At 34.2% G+C, this 23,643-nt stretch overlaps 1 long non-coding RNA gene and 1 pseudogene across 4 annotated transcripts; both read right to left on the bottom strand.

The window, feature by feature from the left end:
• Positions 1-8,622: 8,622 nt before the first annotated feature.
• On the bottom strand, positions 8,623-14,902 carry LOC100801483 (putative UDP-rhamnose:rhamnosyltransferase 1; annotated as a pseudogene).
• Positions 14,903-16,338: 1,436 nt separating this feature from the next.
• On the bottom strand, positions 16,339-19,569 carry LOC102668504 (uncharacterized). Of its 4 annotated transcripts, none has more exons than XR_005890951.1 (6): positions 18,935-19,569; positions 18,535-18,612; positions 18,338-18,415; positions 17,878-17,960; positions 16,649-17,426; positions 16,339-16,572 (listed from the first exon to the last, which is right to left on the bottom strand). It is a non-coding gene; the product is annotated as an uncharacterized lncRNA (long non-coding RNA). The 4 variants fall into 4 exon arrangements; XR_005890952.1 differs by having other exon boundaries at positions 16,993-17,426; XR_005890950.1 differs by having other exon boundaries at positions 16,339-17,161; positions 17,303-17,426.
• Between the last annotated feature and the right edge of the window lie 4,074 nt (positions 19,570-23,643).

Raw genomic sequence — 23,643 nt, 5'->3', positions numbered from 1 at the left:
TCAGCTACTGCTAGCTTGATTTTTTGCTCTTCAGTGTAGTCATTGCAGGCAAATACATGTTCAATCTTCATTTCCCAATCCAGGTAGGCATCTGGATCACTTCTGCCTTTGAAGGGAGGAACATTGAGCTTTACTCCCTCAACCCGGTTTTGCCTCGGTCCGTCATTACCGCCATTATTACCTTTGTTCCCACCTATAGTTCGTCTAGCATTCTGATTCGCTTGGTTCTCCAATAATTCTAGTCGTTCAAAGACCTCCTGATTGTTACGATCCAACAAACGTAGCATTTGTGCGTTCATCACGTCCAGTAACATACGCTGAGCTCCGTCCAACTGATGATACTCATCACCACCATTACCACCTGCTCCTGCTCCTGCCATGATTCAATAGAAAAGTTTGCAGTAAAAATTATTTAGGTTTCAGGACCTCACCACACTCTACTCACGTGTTTATCTCTTAGATGGTAGTACACTCGTGTTTGATGCTCTCAATAGGCTTTTGTGTAATGTATTCCCTCTTGCCTTTTACCACTCGTGTTCCCTCTTAAGTTCCTGGATGGACCAAATTGGACTCACAAGAAGGTTGCAGCAATGATTAGACGCATGAAGAAGTGACGCTCCAGAACTTAACACAATTAGCAATTAACAGTGAATATCCTAAACTAAACCGCACGCAGACTTGGCAAACTTGGGCAAAGACATAAACAGAAGTTCAAGGACATAAACAGAAAGGATAGAAAACAAGGAAACTATGCAATCAACAGAGAAGAAGACACAAAATCAACAAAATTGACATGAAAATTTCAAATGACCATAACTTTTGTTACAGGCATCTGTTTGAGACCCATTATATATCAAAATGCTTAGAATTGAGAGGAGAATCCCTGGGCAAAGGGGATTTGGTGCCACAATTTTCCCAAAAAATGCCTATAACTGCCTTAATTTTGTGTTCAAAGATCAAACACCCAAATTTCTTCCAAACTTTTTTTTTTGTAATTGTTTTTTTTAACAGTCGTCCAGATATTAGAATTCGTTCAATAGGTCAATAGGAAATCAGCATTAGGCAATTTGACAATTTAGCAATTTGGCAATTAGTCAATTTTTACCCAAACATAATTCAAATAGGCTAAAACAATTTGACAGGCACAAACAGAATTTGAATAGGCAATCACAAGAGAATACAATACGAAAATGAAAGCGATGAACAGAAGACAAAACAAAAACAGCGAGAACAAAACAAAACGAACAGAGTACAAACAAAATATGAACAGAGTAGCAACGAAAAAACAAACTTGACAATCAATGAAAATAAACAAAATTGACAACCAATGAAAATGACAACAGAACCTGTATCAAGAGACGAAGCTCTGATACCAGATGATGTGATCCTGACTAGGAGCGGATTGCTTGATACAAGCTACGGAGATTTGGATGACGCCACTTCCAGTGAAGGAAGATAAGTCAGGGTAGACGCCACAAGGATTACCTTGATAAGTCTGAGATTGGTTCAACAAGGAACCCAGAGAGAAGCTCTCACCAAATTTTATGAAAATGCCAAAAGTTCTTCATTCATTTTGGCGAAAATATATATAGTTCACCAAACCCTAAAAACGAAATAAATTGGTGCAGCTGAAAAGGCATAGGTTTCAGCCACAACCACCAAATTATTTATTTAATTGCAATAATTAAATAATAAAATAAAAATAATGGAAACATGGGCCTTTAATCATCATCAATGGCAGCTATACAAATAACCAGCCTTGTCTCTATGATGTGTTGGGCCCGTTTAAGTCTGCCTCTGGTCATGGGCCCTTCAAGTGCTTCATGGTCCTTGCCCTTAGTTGTGTTCTCATCACCTTATAGACCTTGCATCTCTACTTTGAACCAATATACTTATACCGTTGTGATGTCATCTCCCATGTAGAAATCATATTGACAACAACAAAAGGTACAAATCTCACATTTGAGAAAGTTCGAATAACACCATCATGGAGTTTCATCTTCACGCTGCCTATGCCTTCAACCTTCATTTTTACGCCATTCCCTAACTTGAAATAGCCGAATTCCTCATTGGTTTTCAAAGTATGAAATATCTCTCAATCTCTTCAAATGTGCTTTGAGGTAGTAGAATCCATCACCCATTTTTTTTAGCAACCTCATCATTTGTTGCCAAAAACTCATCATCTTCATCTTCAACACGTTTTACTATATTAGCTTGGAAGTTAGCGTCATCTTTGTTCATATCTCTTAATTTATTCAAGTCCTCCTTCATTTGTTTGCACCTCACTTGCACATGACCATTCTCACCGTAATAGTAACATTGAATGTTACTTATATCTCATTGCGGGTGTGATTGTGATTTTGATCTTCCTCTTGGACCATCATGTCTCCTTGAATGATTCCTCTCTCGCTCAGACTCCACCACAATTATTACATGGTGTTCATCATCAACATTTTCAGTTCTCATCATTCTCTCTTTTTCTCTAAGAATGACATTCACCTCATCCAAATTCAAAGTTGATCTTCCTATAAGCAACGTTTGAACCAAAGCTTTGAAGGACCTTGCTGGTGAGGCCAACAACAACAACAATTGCTCCTCATCAGAGAGCTTATCATCAATTGGCTTACTAGCTAATTAAACTTGTTGATGTGGTCATGGAGATCTCCTCCCATCTCCATTTGAGTTGATACAACTCCATCTTCAAACAAAAGCGATTGGTTAACGACTTTGATGGGTAAATATTCTCGAGCTTCTCCCACAAGACCTTCAGTGTTGTTTCCTTCAACACGTTGTGTTTTATCTCGGGAGCAAGAGCTAACCGAATCGTGCTCACAACCCTCCTTTGGATCTTAGTCCACTCGATTTCATTTATAAAAGCCGATCTTTCATCTTCTAACACCCGATCAAGACCTTGCTGCACCAAAAGGTCTTAAATAGTACTCTACCAAATCATAAAATTTATTTTTCCATCAAACAATGATATCTCAAACCTTTGTGTGCTCTCGGCCATAGCTCTGATACCACTGTTGGGTAATCAATGCTCCCACAAACAAAATTACCCACACCCACAAAGGATCATAAGAATACAACAAAGATTATACCGTAGAAAAATAATAACAAACACAAGAATTTAACGTTGTTCGGCACCTTTTGCCTATGTTCACAAAATTGTCTCAAAAAGTATTTGACTATCACAAAAATGCTTCAAGATTGTAACCTACCTCAAATAGTGTATCACTCTATAAATCCGAGTACCACATTTAATGGTTACAAGAAATGATAACACTCTCACACAAAAACACTTTTCTCTCAACAAAGTGACTTTGTTTCACAATCTCTCTTCTCACACACTCTCTCTACATGTGTTGTTTTGCCACTAATTTTCTTCTCTATTTATAGTGAAAATTGTCACCAACTATAATAAATAAGTTCTCTTGGAAATTGAAACAAAAACAACTTTCAATGCATCCATTCAAATAAGCTTCATCTAGTAAAATGCAATCTTCCACTTTGTATTTAAGTCACCTAAACCTTAGTGATAAAAATTTAATTCCCAATATGCATGCACCTTATCTTTTGGCTTGAAATTCTACAATAAATCCTCTCCTACTTATTGAAATTCATGGGGTTACATCTTGTTGAGTGAGCCGGGTACCTCTTGTACTCATTTCATCTTTTTAATAAAATTTTATTGTGTAGATACAAGAAAAAAATTAACAACTCTATTGCTTGGTCATTAAACTTGTTTTCCAATTCTTGCCATTGTTTGTCAATGGTAAGAAAAATACTTCCATTCTAAAATAATTCTCTATTGTGATGTGATCCTTTTGGTGATGTTTGAAACATCTAGCGAAGAACATCCATATCCTCATAGTCTTTCTCATTAAATGCAAGATCTATACACACTCAAATGAAGTCAAGCTATCGTATGCATGATCAACATACTTGTACCATACATATTTTTCAAGTTATGAATAAAAGAGAAATGGGATCCTCCAAAAGTATCCCTAACGGGTTTCAAAGTGCCAATTTGATTTTCCCTTTTACTAGTTTCAACCTCATCAATTTCTAACATATGTATAATTTTGTCTAACTTAGACATGGCAACGGGGTGATGACTGGTATGTAGTTTCCCATCTCCTAGCCTCCCAAAACCCATCCTCATCCCCGATGAGTATGATTTTTGATTTCCCTTCCCCAGTGGGTATCAAGTATACTCGTATCCTACCCGTACCTGTCCTATAATTTTAAAATAAAGAAAAACGTAAAAAAATAATTTTAAGAAGAAGAAAATGTAACAAAAACATATGATCTTGTATAAAATAGTGTGATTAGTGTTACCATATATATCCAAGAAAAAAAGGCTCTATCGCTTCATCATATGCATATTTGATTCCAAAATTATAGTCCAATTACCAAATGAAAGTAAGAATCAATCATGGCATGTAATTATTGTAATAAATATCCAAGAGTGACATGAGTATGCACTTTAGTTACAAGACAAACAATAACATAAGGCTAATTAAGTAATATGTTACATAAAATATAGATAATTTTGTTATTACACATATCGAGTACAGAGACAGGTACGATTACAAGGTTGTATATACATACTCGTCTCTATCTCCTTACTTGTTTCTAAAAATCGGGTATTACACAGATCCATCTCTGATCAAAGCGAGATTTTTTCAGCAAAATCGAGGCGGGGTGGACGATACCCATGAATACGAATTTATTTGTCATGCCTAGTCTAACTTGAGAAACTTAGTATAACCCTTACTAGAAGAACAAATAATATTAACTAATAACAAAAGTTATTTTTGAAAAGAAATTTTGAATTAAAATAACTTCTTTTAATGCAGCAATCAAGGCATGTTATAATTGATGAGCAAAATAATGAATGTAATAAGCATAAGGAGAACCATTCAAAAATAGTACCCGTAAACCTTTCATTCTTATTTCATATTGTTAGTACCATTATACCCTTGACTACAAATGTTAGAAACATCAAGATTACGTCAAAAAAGTATAGCACATAATTCTTTCTTAAGAGTTAATGTATATTACATTCATTGTTTTGCTCTGTTTTACAAAAGGAAACAATCTCACTCTTATAGCCTCACCGGTTGCTCCATTAATCTTCATTATATCACAGTTACAAAAAAAATGTTGCAAGATGCTCATATGGATCTTCATGACTAAGACCTGAAAAAGCATTCAGTTGAAACAAAGTTAGTAAGGGATGCTTCATTTCAAAAAACTTTGCTTGAATAGTTGGCTTATCAATACTAGAAAAATTATGTGGTCCAGTGCCACGATCACAATCTCCTAATGTTCCTTGCTTGCTCTTCTTCAGCCATTTTAATAGCTTCATTTCTTTCTAGGTCTCTTTGTTGTCTCCTTTTTCTCAACTGACATTTTCTTGTTGGATTTATTCCTTAATTTTCTTTCTCTTTTGTCTATGCTAGGGTCAAATTCCCATTGTGCCATGGATCAACCTACCACCCATAAACTTAAACAAAAAATCAAGGTAATATGCACCAAGATAAAATTGACCAAAATACCAAAAAGTAACAAAAATAAAGGAAAAGTTTAAATTAGTATAGACTAATGAAATTGCTAGCATTAAGGAGTCTATGACAGCGGCGTCGTAAAACTTTTGGACTATTTTAGGCAAGCGTACCTAGTCATGTAGGTGGACAATGTCAGCATAGTATTGTTGCCTTGGGAACTTTGGTTTAATGCCTAGTAATTTCAACTTCCCCACTATTTAAACTATCGAATTTGATTTCATCTAGCAAAAATTAAATTTGAAACTAAACTTTTTAGAGAAGCACTGTTTTTTTTTTATAATTTTCTCAATTTTTTTTTTCAAATTTCTTAAAAACAACAATTTATAAATATGCTGGAAATTATGAAGTTCCAAATCTCAATCTCAAGGTAACAAGATTTGTTCTATCTCAAATTTATATATTTAGTTACACTAAAGGCACTTTTTTTTTTTTTTTTGCATTCCCAATTCCTTGATAATGGAAATTCTCAGTCTTATAACTTATTCTTATTCCTAAGAAAATAAATTATAAAATATTGATTTACAGAACAAGCCTCTCACTGGCTAACACATCACAATCCATTCCTAGATCATAATATAAAATGTTTCCTATTTCATTTCCAAATTAATAAACTGATTTCCCAATCATAACAATTTCCAAAACCATTCCAATGGGTGATTAGGCAACAAAAAACATTAAGGACTGAAAAAGAGTGTTACAACAAAAAATATAAACAGAGATAGAACTTTATTCAAATAAAAGATCAATACATGAGATTGGTTTCAAAGTACCCACAACTCGATCCCAACAAAAAATGTCTAGCCACTCATGATTATAGCAAGCATCAGTCTAGATTCCATTACAAAACTTTCAAATAAAATATAAAGATAAGAACTAAGACCCTAAGAAGTCTTTCTTTCGTTATTTTCAGAAAATGATAAGTCTCCTCATTCCTATTTTCGGAATGCATTTATATAGAGTTATAAAAACTCGACCTCACCCGACGCGAGGCACTTCTTCAATGATAAAGAATTCATCCTCTATGGACACTAAGCACGAGGCACTCACTCTCAATAGCTTGACTTCCTGCGAGCACTCCTTCTAAAACTCTTGACCTCTTCTTGGGTTAGCTACTTTTCATTTCTCCTCTTGCTTATTACCCAATCTCATATAATTGATAAAAACCTATAAAAAAAAATATAGTAAACACATAAGAAACTTAATAAAAAGTAACTTATATAAATTCATTACTCAACTTTCTAAGATTTATTTAAATAAACTAGAAATTAAAATAAAAACAAACTATCATTCATATTCAAATATTCTTCTAATAACACACATCTCATATATCATCTTATAATTTTATTATCAATGGTTTGGTTTAACTTAACTTCTTATCTTTTTCAATTGATCATTTTTAACATCTTTAGTTCTAACTTGAATTTAAATTCTTTTTAAAAAAATCATTAATAAAAAATAGCAATATTTTTTATTCAATTAAAAATAACTATATATTACAACATAAATTATTTATCACAAATAAAAAATATAATTTATATGTTAAAAAAATATTACAGATTTTAATTATAATATGATTTATATGTTTAGAAATGTATTATAAATTATAAATTATAGTTGTATGAAATAAACACATATTGTGTACAATGCACCTGCTAAAATATTAATAACAAAATCATAGAAACAAATAACTCTTACATAATTATACTTGTAATATTACAATGTAAAACCTTTATCTCAACAATAAATATTTTGATGAAGAGTCAATTGAATTTTCTAAAAATATTGACAATATTTTCAATGGTAGAATTTTTTTACACCTTTTCAAGTATTTATTGAAATTTTTATATTACTTTTTGATAATATACAATATATAAAATTAAAATATACTTAACTAACAAAAATTGAAAATAATTTTATCGATCAACTTTGTAATAGGTTAGTCCATTTTTTTTTATTATAATCACATAGGTGTAAAGTATCTTATCAAATTTGTAGATAATTAATTTTTATCAATTTTTTTAATAAAATATTTTTTTAATCACATTTTTTATTGATAAGACAAGACTTAAACTCGAGACCTCATTTAAATTATTCGACTTCAGTTTTACTATTTCTAACAATTTGGTGTAATAGGCAAGTTTAAATCTACTGAAAATAAAACTAAAGGAACCCAACATGAAAAAATCAAGTTAAAAAGAAACCAATCAAGACGTTACATTAAAATAGAAATTGGGGAAGAAAGCATGTATTTTCATGATATCCAAATAATTAAAACGAGACCAGAGATCAATTGAGAAACCAAACTTTAAGGGTCTTCCAAACTCGAGTGATTCAGTGAGAGAGAGGGACCATCTTAAAGGGAGCTCTAAAAGATAAATTTATATAATTTTAAATGGAATTATAGTTTTCCAATTAATAAAGAAAATTTTTTGAGTGTAAGATGGACTTTTTACCAAACTGGATATTTTGTAAAATAATATATCAAAATAGGTGTTTTTTAAAAATTATTTATCTACCACATATGACTTTTTCACACAGAATATATGAGACATAACTCTGAGAGACGTCTCGTGTTCATCCTTTACCTTTTTGTGAATGAATATATAATTTGCAACTAATTATTTCTATTATCTAAATGACATTTAAAATTCATCCTTATTAGCTTGTACAGACATAAAAAGATACATGTTTTTTAATTCACCAAGTACCAACCAACTCAACAAACAAACATTGGAACTCGTAATGGTGCATCAATTAGAACACCCAACCAAAATATAAACTTTGTCCTGGCTGGCTGATAGTACATATTACAATAAAAAAAAGCAACAAACTTTTTTTTTCAATAAGTAACTAAGTCCAAATGATAATAAAATCTGAAATAAGGGATGCTAGCTAGGGTCTTTATCTTTACAAAGAAACAAAGTGCAAATTTTTCCGTTTCTTTTTATCAACACACTTATGAACTAAAAATCTTCATCAGTTCAATGCTCCAATACATCAAATGGAAATCACTAAATTATAATAGATGTATGACAGAATACGTTAAGTGCTAATCCTTAATGGCAGGCCTATGAATTTTCATATAACCAACAAACTCATCTACATAATTTTGGTGCAGTTCTTTGTCCCCAAATCTATAGGTTTTCCCTTCCTCTTCCAACATCACCGATCTCAATGCCTTGGCCACTGAGTCCGTTGTGAACTCCCGTCATGCTCATTTTTTTTGTACTTCGATCCCTACCCTTTTCTCCTCCATAAGCCTAGCAACTAAATATTGTTCATTATGGAAGGGCAACATTATAATTGGTAAGAGCAACTTTAGTTCGAGATCTTGACCAAGGATCTTAAGTTCAAGATTTGGTCTTTACTAGATCACCCAATAAAAGAGTTGGATAGATCTCCAGCATGAAGAATGGATTCTTGCACAAAAACTCTTAAGATTTGTACATTGTTAAAAAATATATATTTTTTACTCTCTCTCCCTAAGCAAAACGCGGGAGGAGAACAAAGACCAAAAAATCGGATAGAAGGAGATGAAGAAGAAAGCAAAATATAAACAAAAAAAAACAACAAAAAAATAGACATACCGGCAGAAAGGGGGGGGGGGGGTGTCACAGCAAAGGGGAAGGGGGAAAGGGATGAGCTGCAACGGAGGGGAAGGTAGCCGCGACAGAGGAAGAAAGGCAACGTGGAAGGAGAGGGAGAGGAGAAAAAAATATTTTAATTTTTTTAATAAATATTTAAATAAAATATTTAAAAATAGGGTCTATGTGGAATACAAATAGTTATCTAAGATCCCAAAATGAGATTTGCATGAAATATTTTTAATCCTACGTGGTGCTATGGGATCCACCAAAAAGTGATCTAAGATCCCAATTTGGGATCTATCACTTAAGTTATTCCTTATGTAACACCTCATTTTTCATAAAATAAATAAAAAAGAGTTTTATTTAAAAATTAATAGAGTTTTTAGAAATTAAATAAATGACAGAAAATGGTTTTTATCAATTAAAATAAGGGATTCATAGTATTAGAAAATAAATAGAGTAAAATAATGTTTTAGAAAATAAAGAAATATTTTAATTGGTTAGTTATTTAATGAAAGAGTAAAATAGAGTTCTTTTTTATAAAATAATAAAATAAACAAAAATAAAGTAAATAATAGGCTTAGAGTACTCTGGCTATAACTAAAGACATGTTAGGTCAATTTTTACAATTATGATACATCTCTACACTATTTCTTTCTCCCAAATTTTCCCCCCTTCTTCCTCTCCCAAAACCCTCTCTTTTTCCCGCATATACCCAAACTTATCCCAGTAAAATTATGATCCCAAACTCGTTAATCGTTGGATTGTCCTTAAATTTGGACACCAAGTAACGGCCTATGTTCTTCCATAGCTCAAGAATAATAGAAGGATTTTTCCTACGCATGATCTAAAGTTGGTAGCCACAGTGTGCGCCTTCATGTTTTGGAGGCATTATTGTTAGTTTTGAAATGATGTGAAAACCTTAGAAGTTGGAATCTGAGGTAGAAGAGATGGGTAGGATTCTTAAGAGCATTGCCCTGAGTTTAGTTTTACCGATAGAACTACCTTAGTAGTTGATGCTTGAGTAGGAAGATCCTTTATGTAATGAATTTCTTAGTTAGGGAGTTAGATATCATGAGTATCAGTTGAACCCTTAACCTAGAGTGTGAAGTTACCATAATGGTGCAAATATAGGTGTGTTGAGATTACCTTTAAGCGTTAGTGAGTCCAGGGAAGTGAGGAGTTTATTTGTTTTGCTTAGCTAGCTAGAAACCATGGTTATGTATCGGATACAAATCTTAGAATGAAAGTGTTAGAATCTCAAAAGCTTATATCTTTTTTCTTGAATCATTTCATGTTCGAAAAAAAAGTTGGTCGTGTGACCTGTCGTGTTACCTTATATTCGTTCATTTGGATCCACCACAGTGTCTTTTATGATATTACCCAACTCTAAATAGTATGTGCTTCACATTTTATTATCATTGAGACGTCACCCTCGTGATAAAACTTGACTTATGAAATACTATCTTTGAGGAAGCAAGAATCATCGGGCTTAGTCGTTAAGTGCAAATGAGTCGAGTGATAAAAGAGCGCTTCAAGTAGGTACATAGCTTGGTATCGAGAACCAGATGTGTAATCTCTTTCTTCTCGTTCTTTCGGTGAAGTTTCGGGGGTGAAGCTTCCTTTAATGGGGTGGAGTTGTAACACCCTATTTTTTGTAAAATAAATAAAAAGAGTTTTATTTAAAAATTAATAGAGTTTTTAGAAATTAAATAAATGATAGGAAAAGGTTTTTGTTAATTGAAATAAGGGTTTCATAGTATTAGAAAATAAATAGAGTAAAATGATGTTTAAAAAATGAATGTTTTAATTGGTTATTTATTTAATAAAAGACTAAAATAGAGTTCCTTTTTTATAAAATAATAAAATAAATAAAAATAAAGTAAATAATAAGCTCAGAGTACCCTAACTATAAATAGAGACATGTTAGGTCGATTTTTACAATTACAATACGTCTATACACTCTTTCTTCCTCCCAAATTCATTCTCCCTTCTTCCTCTCCCAAAACCCCTTCTTTTTTCTTGCATACATCCAAACCTGTCCCATTAAAATTACAATCTCAGACTATTTAACCGTTGGATCGTCATGAAATTTGGCATCACCTTCGGAACTCGGTTCCGCACATTCCCACCGTTAAGATTTTTGAAATAATATCTATAGCCAGAGATATGTTCCTCGCACAGAGACACTGAAATTGAGGCACCAATCCATTCTTCTTCTCTCTAATGCTTGAAAATCCTAGTAGAGCAACCAGAGGAAAAGCTTGAAGAATTTCAAGAAACTGCTAAAGACGCCTCTATCGTTGTTGGACAACACACGTGAGTTTTCTTAGAGGTAAGAGATGAGTTACTCACGCTTGAGGATTAGCATGAATATGTGTGGGATCCCTAGAGGATAAATTTTGGATTATTTTGGGTTTTTTTTTAAGAATTTCAATTTTGTTCTTATTTTTTTATTCATGAATTGACTGTGTTTGACAGACTAAATGATGTCCCGTTGTGAAATTGTTGTGAAATCGATATGTTCTTGTGTTGAGTGTGAAACCTAGAAATTGGGCATCTTCTAATTAGTGTGAATTGGTGAAATTAAGCAAGGTGAGATTTATCTAAGAGGGAATGATATATTGATTTTGTATTTTTTTCCTTTTCGTGCTTTTTAGGGTTTCTTTTTTATATATATAGTTTGGAATTAATTATAACTTGGAATTAGGATAGGCTAACAAAATGATATTCTTGATTATTGTTGTAGTCTTAATATTTAGTATGAGTTTATATATTGTTTCATATTGTTATTCTTTAAAATTGGCAAAAGTCTATTTAACTATAAGATTCTTTGAAAGTTTTAGTGAATCCTTGATGCAGTTTTGTTTGATTATATTTCACTTTGTAAATTCATGATTAGAATATTTGTGTATTTAGTTATTTATATATTGTGTGTGTTTATATATGTAATACCATTTGTATATTATGAATTATGATTGAGATTGGGTATAAGTGGCAAGTTGAGCATGTGTTAATTTGTGAGATACACGTGAACATGTGATGGTGGATTGTGACGTTGGGAGGTGTTAAATTGTCAACATGAGATATGGTTGTGAATAATTGCGTGGTTAATACTTGATGTGATATTACTTGTGTCTTGAGTTGTGAATTATACAATAATCCGACTGGTGTTTACCTTGAGAAAAGTGTTTATGCGTGAAATGTTAAAAGAAAAGTGTAGGGTTCCAAGTTAGGAACCTGATGTGTTAAATTGTAGCTTAATGCGTGAGGTGTTAAAAGGAAAGTGTAGGGTTCCAAGTTAGGAACCCGATGTGTTAAATTGTAGTATAATGCTTGAGGTGTTAAAAAGAAAGTGTAGGGTTCCAAGTTAAGAACCTCAGGTGTTAAATTGTAGCGCATTGTGTTAAGTGTGTTTGAAAATAAGTGTGAGGTCCTAGGTATTGAATAATTTATGAGCAGTGTCTGCATGCAAAAATTGTTTTAGGGGTTAGACTTGAATCAAGAAGGTGAGACCCTAACAGATTCTTCAGAGTGTAGACCTTGGGGGTAAATATGCTCGGTTTGAGTGCTTCTTTAAGCCTATGTTGATCCCATATGGTTGGAGCATTCTCGCAAAACAAAATGACCCTGACTGGTCTCCTTATGATTTCACTTAGTGAGAGTGACCTGAGATACCCATTGTGTAGTGTGTCTTGTTATCTACTCTTAGGCGCCCTAGTGTTATTTTTCACTGACATGGTACCACATTGCATATAGGATTGAGTCTTAGTGTATCTGTTGCATAACACCCGTGTAATGATCATTGTGACTTGCTACATGATGGTGGATAATGAATTGTGTGTGTGAGATGTTGTGTTGTACTTGAGATGTGTTGTTCTGAACATGTGATTAATGTGAAGGTGTGGAATATGATTTTGTGATAAAATCCTTGGGACAAATGATGTTATGCAATGAGTGGTAAAATGATGCAAATTGTGTTAAGTTGAGCTTGTGATACTTATAATATATATGTGTGTCTTCGTTTATCTCTACCTGTTTAGGAATGTAATAACTCACTCCTTGTGTATTGTTTGTGTTTGGATCCTGTGATGATCTCGAACCTTATGTTCATGGGAGCAAATGTCTAGGTGAATTTCTTTAAGGAACCTTGTGCTGGAGGACCTCGGGACACAATGCTCTGATAGGATGTGACATTGGGGCATAAGTTTTTGTTTTAATTGCATGATGTTCCAAACATGTCATTTTACTTTATTTGGTTCTACTGCTTAACTTGAGTTTTTTTTTTGTAAACTTGAACAACCTTGTTTTGAGCCAAATTTTTTTTTGAGAAGTTTTATTTGGTAATAGTGAAGCGAATGTGAACCTTTTATCCACGTGGATTTACTTACGATTTAATTGAATAAAATTGATTTAATTAGATTTCGTGTTTTATATATGTTTTTCCCATTTATATGTATGTTGGGATAGAGGGTGTCACCCCTTATGGAAGAGCAACATTCTAATTGGTAACCTAACTTGAAGACCCTCTATGACTGAACTCCAACCACAGTGAGTCACGAAACTCCAAATAGACTTGTGTGCTAAAATCCTTAATTGAGGGCTCATGCTCTCCACACCATTCCCCTTTTGGACTCACTCAGAACCCAATCCTATGACTCAATAACTGAGGTATTTTGCTTCCTTAGAGCCCAAAAAAAGGGAAAACCAAACAATTCTAATCCCATAGCAATCTCAATAAATTCTTCATCACTCAGTGTCACCTCACTTTCAAATGCTACATAAACCACTAACCATTTTTCCCTGTTTATCTAACCAATTAAGGATAGTATTCCAGTTGTCATCATTATTGTTGTCTTCACTTAATTACAATGAAGGTGGCAATAACCCAACCGAAATCACTAGTTTCCCACATATACTTTCAAGCAATTTGAGAGACTCACATTCAATCTCCATGCAGCTTTTTGGAGCAAACACTTGAGCACCCTTCAGGGTTTCTACATATCGAAACATGTCTAAAACCCCAAATTCATCTTACTCAACATAATATAAAAAAAAAAAAGCTTAATGTGTTGCAGATTTACTTGTCTTTCGTAGAAACAAATCAAAAACAGAAAACATGCCAAATGCACTAAAAATTAATAGAGAGAAAGATGCATGAGATTCCTAGCTTAGAAGATATTGGTGGAAACTAGTACGGTGCAAAGTTGCATATGATCCAATCAGGTTTGCATCTCTCAAAAACTTAGTCAAAGGTTCTTGAAGATCATCATAAGCCTTCTTGAGGTATGGAACAATGTGCTGAGGAATGTCCATTGTGGCCTCAACATTTTATGGGAGTTCTATGAGATCCACCAAAGGTTATAAATTTTCAAGTACTTTAGGGAGGCGATGGATGTTTCTAGGTGTGGAAATGAATGAAATTTTGTGACCCTTTTGAGCTATGAGTTTTGCCAACTCAAAAAATGGGCCTATGTGACCAAAGGCTGGCCATGGAAACAAAGCAATGTGCAACTTATGTTGTTGCACCATGGAGATAATAGTGTTTAATGATATGCTAGGGTCTGTGACTTATTAACGGTTGGTCATGACCTTATGAAGGGTTATCCTCTATATTGTTAGTTGGGCTTATGTCTCATGTGAGAAAATTCTTATCATTGACGAATTGTTGAAACAAATTATTCGACACTTGGATCCCTTAATCAAGATCAAGAGTTCAATCCCACCTTCCGATTTGGGCATGAAGTCGCAATCGGATGTACCTCTTTATCCCATAATAGACTAACCTGATAGAAGATAATTAGTTAAGTGTCAAGTCAAAAGCCACAAATACAAGAATTACATGGTAGTTTGGGACCACCACGTTAGCTATGGACCCAACAAATAACAAAATGACATGTGACAACATAGGACAACCAACTTGCATTCTTCAAAAGTTAAGGGAGTATGTTGTAACCATGAAGGAGGCCTTCGTTATGTTCTAAGAAAGAAAATTTAGGATAAGATATATATTAATCAATTTAAATTTAAAATCTGATACAACAACCATAATACAACACATTCCATTAACCTTTGAATACTCAAGACTCAAAGTTGGTTGTCCTATGTTGTCACATGTCATGTTGCTATTTGTCGATATCACAATTGACATGATGGTCTCAAATTATCATATAATTTCTCATTAGTTTGACTTGTTTAAAATATTTAAAGTTTATGTTTGGCCTTTTTTAGATTTGAGATATTTAAAAGTTTGGTTATGCTTATAAACATCATATTAAAACTCCTATCTCCGATTAGATAGATTGGCTAATAGGTCATTAAGGAAAAACTTTATATCTCTAAAATAAAGCATTTTGTGTGTGTGTGTGTCACAAATTTTCATTCATTTTCACGCCTAGAAAAGAAAATGCAGAGAGGCCGCATCGGACATTCCTAACCATGTCATTCCATACCTATAATTCAGCGTGGCAAGAGAAGTGAAATGTTGAAGAAGACAAAATGTTTCAATTATAAAAGAACATCTTTTGAATGTACAATAAAATCATTTGAAGAGTATTATTAATTAACAATGAATGTAAATTATAGAATAAAAATAAATTGCATGAAATTATCTATAAATCCCACACAAAAAGCAACCTCGTTTAGTATAGATTAACTCACTACAAAAAATTATCATTTTGTGACGGTTAAAAAAGTTATTTCTGACAGCTAAAAACCGTTACAAAATGGATTTCTGACGGTCATGATCTATTGTCAAGAGTACCGACGTCAGAAAAAATTTGTGGTGGTTTTTAGATAAACATTGGTAATTTTGCCGGAAAATTTGTGGCGTTTAAAAACTGCCACAAAGTTTATCTTTTGCTTTTTATTTTTGTAATTTTTTATTTTCTAGCGGTTATAAAACCACCACAAAGTGCATTTTTGCATTTTTTTTTGCCAAAAATAGTATTTTTTTATAAAAAAAAAACTCAAATAGTATTTTTTATAGAAAAAACTCATTAATCTTTCTCTAGTTTTAATCATTTGCATTAGTTCTATAATTATTTTCATTCCTATTTGATTAAGTATAAAAATTGAGATAATGTATAAAATTTCTATTCTCTCAAATTTCAATACTATCATAATTATTGTAATTGTCTTGATAGAATTACAATTGCAATTAAAAATATCAAACATAATTTCAACATGTATAAAACTTCAATGTAATAACAAGTTCCAAGTTGAAACAGTGTACATGCATAATGTGTTCAAGGAAATCTAATTAGCCAACCATTGAAAGCTTGAAACATATATTACATCCAAAATAGCATATATCAAAAGGAATTAAGCAACATATGTCAAGTTGCAAGAAAATTACTATCTAATGATGATTCTCCTCTTGGTGTTGGCCCATCTTGTCTACTTCCTTCATCCTATGAAATAAAAATCATATTATGTCAAGTGTTAATAATATATTAAATTTAACACAAGAATAGAAGAAGCACTTACAACTGCGTTACTAGTGTTATGACCAAACATAGCACCCAGCTCAAAAGGAATATGCCCTTCCTTCATTTGGATGTATGCAAGCATGACATTTTTTAATGTCTTGACATTCTCCTAGTCCTAAGCAACGCATACGCCTGGTATGATCATTTCCCAATACTTTACCCACACTATCATTAGCTGAAATTTCTGTAAAGTTGTCACTTTGACTCATTTCTCATGTCATCTTGTCCTATAAATTAGAAAAAGACTAATAACACAAATAAAGGAGGTTTTCCCTTATCAAATTATTTTTTCACTTTATTCTTTGCACAACGCTACAATGAGGTATATAAATAAATCCTTACCTTAGGATTAAACAATGAAATAGTTTTCATGCACAGTGTTGTTTCCAAATTACTATTTCATCTGAGTAGGCTAAGTAGTCTCTTCAATTGAGTTCAGCCTCAGTCTGCATTCTCTTTTATGCTATTCTTCTCCTAGTTATTTTTCTTTCCTCTTGTGGTTATGTTTTGACTTGGACACATTTGAACAAAATAAGGAAAATGCATCAACCAATTTGTTTGCAATGGGAGTTGGGATAAAGCAAAAAGATCTCTTGAACAAAATGGTTCAAAAGGTAATTTCAAGGGGTGTTCTGTATAAATTGTTGATTACCAATGTTATAGTTTGATAAGTGATAAGTGATGACTATTTCAACCCCAACTTGCAGTTTCTAGCAAGCAATTTCGTTGTAATGCTCTTCCACTACGATGGTATTGTCATTAGGGAGATCGGTAACCTGCTTTCACGAATAATGAATTAGGTAAAGGTGGTAAAAAAATTTATGCAAAATAATAAAATATTGATTTTTATGGTGAGCATACTTTCAAGAAAAAGTGCAGTGTTATTGTATATGTATACATGGTAATGTTTCGGGGAGCATTTTACACTTACACAGTCTAATTATACCCTTATAGCTCTTATTCCTATTCCTTTGCCTTCTTAGCACGCATCCCCAAAAAACCCCTTCATTTATTAGATTTGTTCTAGAAAATGACTTACAATGTAATTTAAGATTTTCTCCCTAATCACACCACCCAACTTGATGAAATCTCTTCTTTCTCTTGGTTACTTTTCCCCTAATAACATGTGCCATGCAATGCTAACCTATTGGTTGTAAGAGAATTTAACCACATTATCATATTGAAGCAATCTCAAAACGTCTAAAGACAAGGACAAGATAAACAAACCATGATAGTGGAGAATAAATCTGCAACACCTCTCTAACCAATCAATACCGACTAAAGACATGAATTAACCAAAAACATATGACCTGTAAGACATGAAACAAGAGAAAGAAATTACAATTTCATACTAGTGATGGATCTTTTGAAAATAACAACATAAAAGAAGTAGAAGACATGTACTTTATAGGAAAAAGAAAAATCAGATTCAAGCATCTAAGATCTAGTGGCTATTTAATAGCCTCAATGCACTTGAACTTTATAACACTAACCAGATTGAAATCAAACTAATTTAAGTTAGTCTTCTCATCCAATTTCAAAATAAGTAAAATAGAAAATAAAGGAAAGCACAATAAGCTACTTTACATGGATTATAGCTAGAGTGATGTTCCAATATTTCATAGCCACTACTACATATTTTTATTCAGATTTAGGAAATAAAAAGGTGAGAGAGTCAAGAGCAAACCTGAACAGCTGCTTTAACCATAGGTTGCTTCAATCTAAAGGGTAACTCAGCTGAGAAATCATTGGAGATGATATCCACCTGCAATTAGTTTCAACATTGGAGTTCAAAACCACTTTTAGAAATGAAGAGCATAGTATACTTGAGATTTAATTAATGAACCACCATTCTATGCAAGACATGATCAAAAGTATATTCACCTAATAGCTTAAGCTCTCAACTTTGGCTTCTTTGCACTGTTCAATCAAATCAATAGTTGCAAAGTGTTCCATTGTTTCCTGAAGCAAAATGTCACAAGCCATTTATTTTCTATTATTTTATCAATACAGTGTTGTTTGAAATCCAATTATCAATTAGTTGACACACCATCTGGAACTGTGAAAGATATCACTATTTATGAGCCTTGGTTAAATTTTTCTGCATTTCTTTGACCACAATATCATAATGGTTGTTATAAGTATAAACTCAAACATGGACAAAGTAACTATCAAATCCTACTAATGAAAAATTGATATTTGATCGATGTCACAATGAAGGAAGACAATATTCATATGACTTCTAACAAAGAAGAAAAAATAACCAAAAAATGTTGCTTAGTACCTTATCGTACTGCTCCTTAGCTTGAGCAGCCAATAATTTCGGATCTTCACAAGAGTGCCTTATTTCTCGGAACATCACATCCTATAGCAGTATAACTAGCCTAAATCAGATTGTTGAATAGTAAAACTAAACTTCTGAATGTTACTAAAGGTACATAGGTTGCCAAGTTTCTATTTTGGGTTCAAAAGTATACCATTGATTGACTTCAATGTCTTATAGTAGTAAATATTAATTTCTCTTAGGTTATATGAGCTTGAAAATATATCCAATTAATAAGTACAATGCTAGATCTTAATGGTAGGAAGTTAACATGAAATAGTGAAGCATTACTTACACATCCCTAGCTGCAGCCTCAGTAGCTATGTGATAGGCCCCCAGTGCAGGATGCGGACCAAGTAAATAAGCCCAAAGTGTGGAGAGTGTATGTGAGGAAGAATAGGAGAGCGGAGAGACAATGATGATGTGGCTGTGAGAGAAAGAAAGTGAGGATGGATGGTGAGGTATTCTGTTATAGAAGGACGTGGGGGTGAGTGGGGGGGATTATGATTGTGCGTATCATTCTGTTAGGCAGAGAATACATCCATTCTCTGAAAGGAGCTAGGCTCTGTGGGTAGTAGGTTTTCCCCAACTGCTATTTTTCTTATTTCATCAATAACATACACTTGATTCCTTTCCTTTTTCTCTATTTATGCCTATTTCTGTTCATCTATAAATCTAGTATGCATCAAATTGGTCTGACCTGCAGGATAACATTGATCTGTGATCAAAGAGATAGAGACAGTGACAGAATCAGCAGAGGAACCTGTCGAATGCCACCCAAGAAGATGGAGGTGAATATGTCAGCTCTAGAGAACGAAGTAGCAACGTTGAAGCTCACCTTGGCGGAGATGAAGGCTCAAGAAGCGACAGACCAAGAGCGATTGGTCTCCCTGCTTACCCAAACAAAGAACGACACCCACAGTGAGAAATTAGTCAAGAAGGATGGAGCGGAGGACGATACTGGAAGTAGTGACTCGATCGTGGTCAAGCAGTTGCTTCAGAAGCTTCAGGGCAACACCCTCGATGAGTTCAGGCAATTGGTCAAAAAGGTGGAGCTCCCAATGTTCAATGGGGACAATCCAACTGGTTGGATTGCGCGTGCAGAGGTGTATTTCCGTGTCCAAGGGACGCAAGAGGAGCTTAAAGTAAGTCTGGCCCAGTTGTGCATGGATGGCCCTACCATCTATTTCTTCAAGGGCTTCACGGATGACGATGAGAACATGCCATGGGAGAAGTTGAAGGACGCTCTATTAGAACGATATGGCGGTCTCGGCGATGTGAGTGTGTTCGAGCAGCTATCAGTGTTGCATCAGGAGGGGAGTGTCGAGGAGTACATTCAAGAGTTCGAGAGGCTGGTGGCTCAAGTACCTTGGCTACCTGACGAGCAGTACTTGGGGCACTTCATCCATGGACTACGTGAGGGGATTCGTGGAAGGGTACGAAGCTTGAAATTTCTGGGACCCATTTCACGTTCTCGTGTGTTGAATGTGGCCAGGGTCGTAGAGGCTGAATTACAGGAGAAGAGGCCCAATTAGGGAGGTCCTCGGCTACTTGGGAGTCATGGGTCAGGAAACTAGAGCGTTCACAACAGGGCTAGTGCGACTTCAGGTAATGGGTCACACCACACGGGTCACTCCAACCATAGTGATTGGGTCTATGTCAGGGGCGCTAGAGAAAGTCCGAATAAGGGTAGTACCAGGCCAGGCCTAAAACAAGAGACCGGGGTGGATCGTAGGAGTTTAGGGCCAAGGGACGGTGGCGTCAAGCACCTCTCCTACCAGCAACTTATGGAGAGACAAAAGAAGGGCCTGTGTTACTGTTCGCTCTCTCGACAAGTGTACCAATTTGCACAAGTAGTATAAAACGGTAAGACCGAGTATCGTATCCTAAGGGAATTTGTTTCACCTAGACCATGTACATTCAGTATGTAAACACTTATACGGATTAAAATAAGGAAAATGTTGAGTTCTGTACTAGAAAATATATTTGAACATAAACAAAATATCTAAAGTTATAAAAGATGAAAACTATCAAGTTAAGAGCGTTGGGGAGAGTTCTACTGAATTTCTCTTGATGTATAAAGTGTATTTTTCTCTATTTAATGTTATCCTAGTGTTCTTATGATGAGAAACTACTCAAACCATGATTCCTCACATGAATAAGCCTAACTCTCTTTAGACTTCGTCCTTGATCCCTCAACAAACTTGTTCTAAAAGAGTTGCACTAAGCCTACAACATAAAATGGACTAGATCACTTTGCTATATCAAGTTCTAAGGTTTTAAAGCATTTTTCAATACTAAAAAGCCTAACTGAACATACAAATGGGTGATCAAGCCACAAGCATGTAAAATAAGCATAGATAGAAGCAATGAACACAAAAAAATAACATTAAATAGATAGTAAGAATATTACATCAAGATGGTTCAGTGGAACTCCCCAACAAAGGAGCTTAGTCTTCCATTACAAGCAAAAACTTAAAACTAGAAGAAAGAAGCTATTTTTGTTGAAAGAACTTGAAAAAAGATGATGGACGATGTCTCCTACAACCTCTAAACCCTAATTCTCTCAGTTTTTCTGGACTAAGCTCTCCTTGTTGCTCAAAACTCGTCTCTCTCTTATTGTTGTTGTTTCATTTCCGCCAACCTCAATGTTTTAAAGGCTCTTGGACCTTTTAGCTTCTGAAGGCTCGCTTAGTGAGAGTTAGTGAATTTTCACTTAGCGAGTGTGGGTGTTCTGAGCGCGAGAAGAGACAACATCCTTGCTGGGCAGGCTGGCTGCGTGCTGGGCGAGCACATCTCTGGCTTATCCTCTTCTAGGGTTTCTGATGTAAGCTCAATTGGTGCTTGTAGGCCTAGGATCTTCTTCATCAAAGGATTACTTTGCTTCTTGGAAGATGAATGGCAGCGGAATGGAGAAGGAAGAGAGAGAGGAAATGCCACTTCAAGGAGAAGATGAGTCTAGAAGAAGCTCACCACCATAAGAGGCCATGAATAAGAGCTTGGAAGAAGAAGGAGATAAATGAAGGGAGAGGAACAGAATAACACAGAATTTTGTGCTGAAGTTTAATTTTCAAATGATCAAAGTTGGAAAAATGCACACACATAGCCTCTATTTATAGCCTAAGTATCACACAAAATTAGATAGAAATTAGAATTTCTATTTAAATTTCACTTGAGTTTGAAATTGAATTTGTGGAGCCAAATTTTGGAGCCAAAATTTCACTAATTATGATTAGTGAATTTCAGATATGGTTCAGCCCACTAATCCAAGATCAAGTCCAAGATTCTCCACTAAGTGTGCTTAGGTGTCATGAGACATGTAAAGCATGAAGGACATGCACAAAGTGTGACTATATGACGTGACAATGGGGTGTAGCAAGCAAATGCTCACCTCCCCTCTAAAATTTAATTTGATTGGGCTTCTTCCAATTCAATTAAATTTATTTCTCAACACACACATCAAATATTCACTTAATGCATGTGAAATTACAAAACTACCCCTAAAATACAAGGGCTGGAAAATCCTACATTTCTAGGATACCCTTCCTACATTATGGAGCCCTAAATACAAGGCCCAAAATTAATGAAACCTTAATCTAATATGTACAAAGATAAGTGGGTTCATACTTAGCCCATGGGCCTGAAATCTCCATAAGGCTCATGAGAACCCTAGGGCCTTCTCTTACATCTTTGGCCCAATCTTCTTGAAGTCTTCAATCCAATGCCCTTTGGGGGTAGGATTGCATCAGTTTCCCAATCCACTAAGTGAGCTGGATTCCTCGCTAAGTGGATGCATCTCGCTGAGCGGATTTGCCTCGTTGAGCGAGTCATCGGCTGCTTAAACCTTCTATTCTTTGGCCTGAAAATGAGTTGGATTCAACATTAATTCACAAAAATGGAGTTTCTACTCTATAAAGTGACACAATATAGAAAAATATGTACAATTCCTACAAAAAGAACTATAAATTTGAGGTACAGTGCTAATTCTTTGCAATTTTTCAATACCAAACTAACTCATGAATAACAACTAACAAACTCTCCCAAATTTACAGTTTTGCTTGTCCTCAAGCAAAGAAATAATAGTTTATTTGTCCTCAAGTGACAGAAATCATAGTGGTTAGCCAAAATCGTGTTTGTTTCAAATGATTCAATCACATGAACAGAGACAACTAGCAATGCTTCAACCAACAACCTTTCACAAAGATATGCAGTACTTCAAAGATATGAACATGTTCATTAAGTAGCCCAAATGAAATAAGCTAGCAAGCATGACAGGTATCAAGGAAGGTTCATCAAGCTTAATCCTCACAGCCCTTTTTCTCGCATAAGCACAAGTGTTTGAGGTAATTCTTCAAATCAACAACCAACACAAGTCTCAACTTTTACATTTCATCTCATTCCATACAAGCAAAAACACAAAATTGAATCTGAAGGACTTTCTTGGCTTGTAATGAGGTTGGGCTACAAACAATTCATGATTTTTCTAGGATGCAAAACTTAGGTTCTATGAGAGCATTCATCCTTAGATCACCTTCTTCTTTAATTCCCAGCTTTTGTTGATATGCCACAAGCATAGAAGACATTCAGCTTAAGCAACAACACACAAAACTTAGATTATTTATGAAATTTTCATCTTTCTTTTTTTATATTTTATTTTATTAGTTTATGCT

The sequence above is a fragment of the Glycine max genome, chromosome 3 (genome assembly GCF_000004515.6).
Source record: "Glycine max cultivar Williams 82 chromosome 3, Glycine_max_v4.0, whole genome shotgun sequence".
Classification (NCBI taxonomy): domain Eukaryota; kingdom Viridiplantae; phylum Streptophyta; class Magnoliopsida; order Fabales; family Fabaceae; genus Glycine; species Glycine max.
This window is presented reverse-complemented; position numbering and strand designations above follow the sequence as displayed.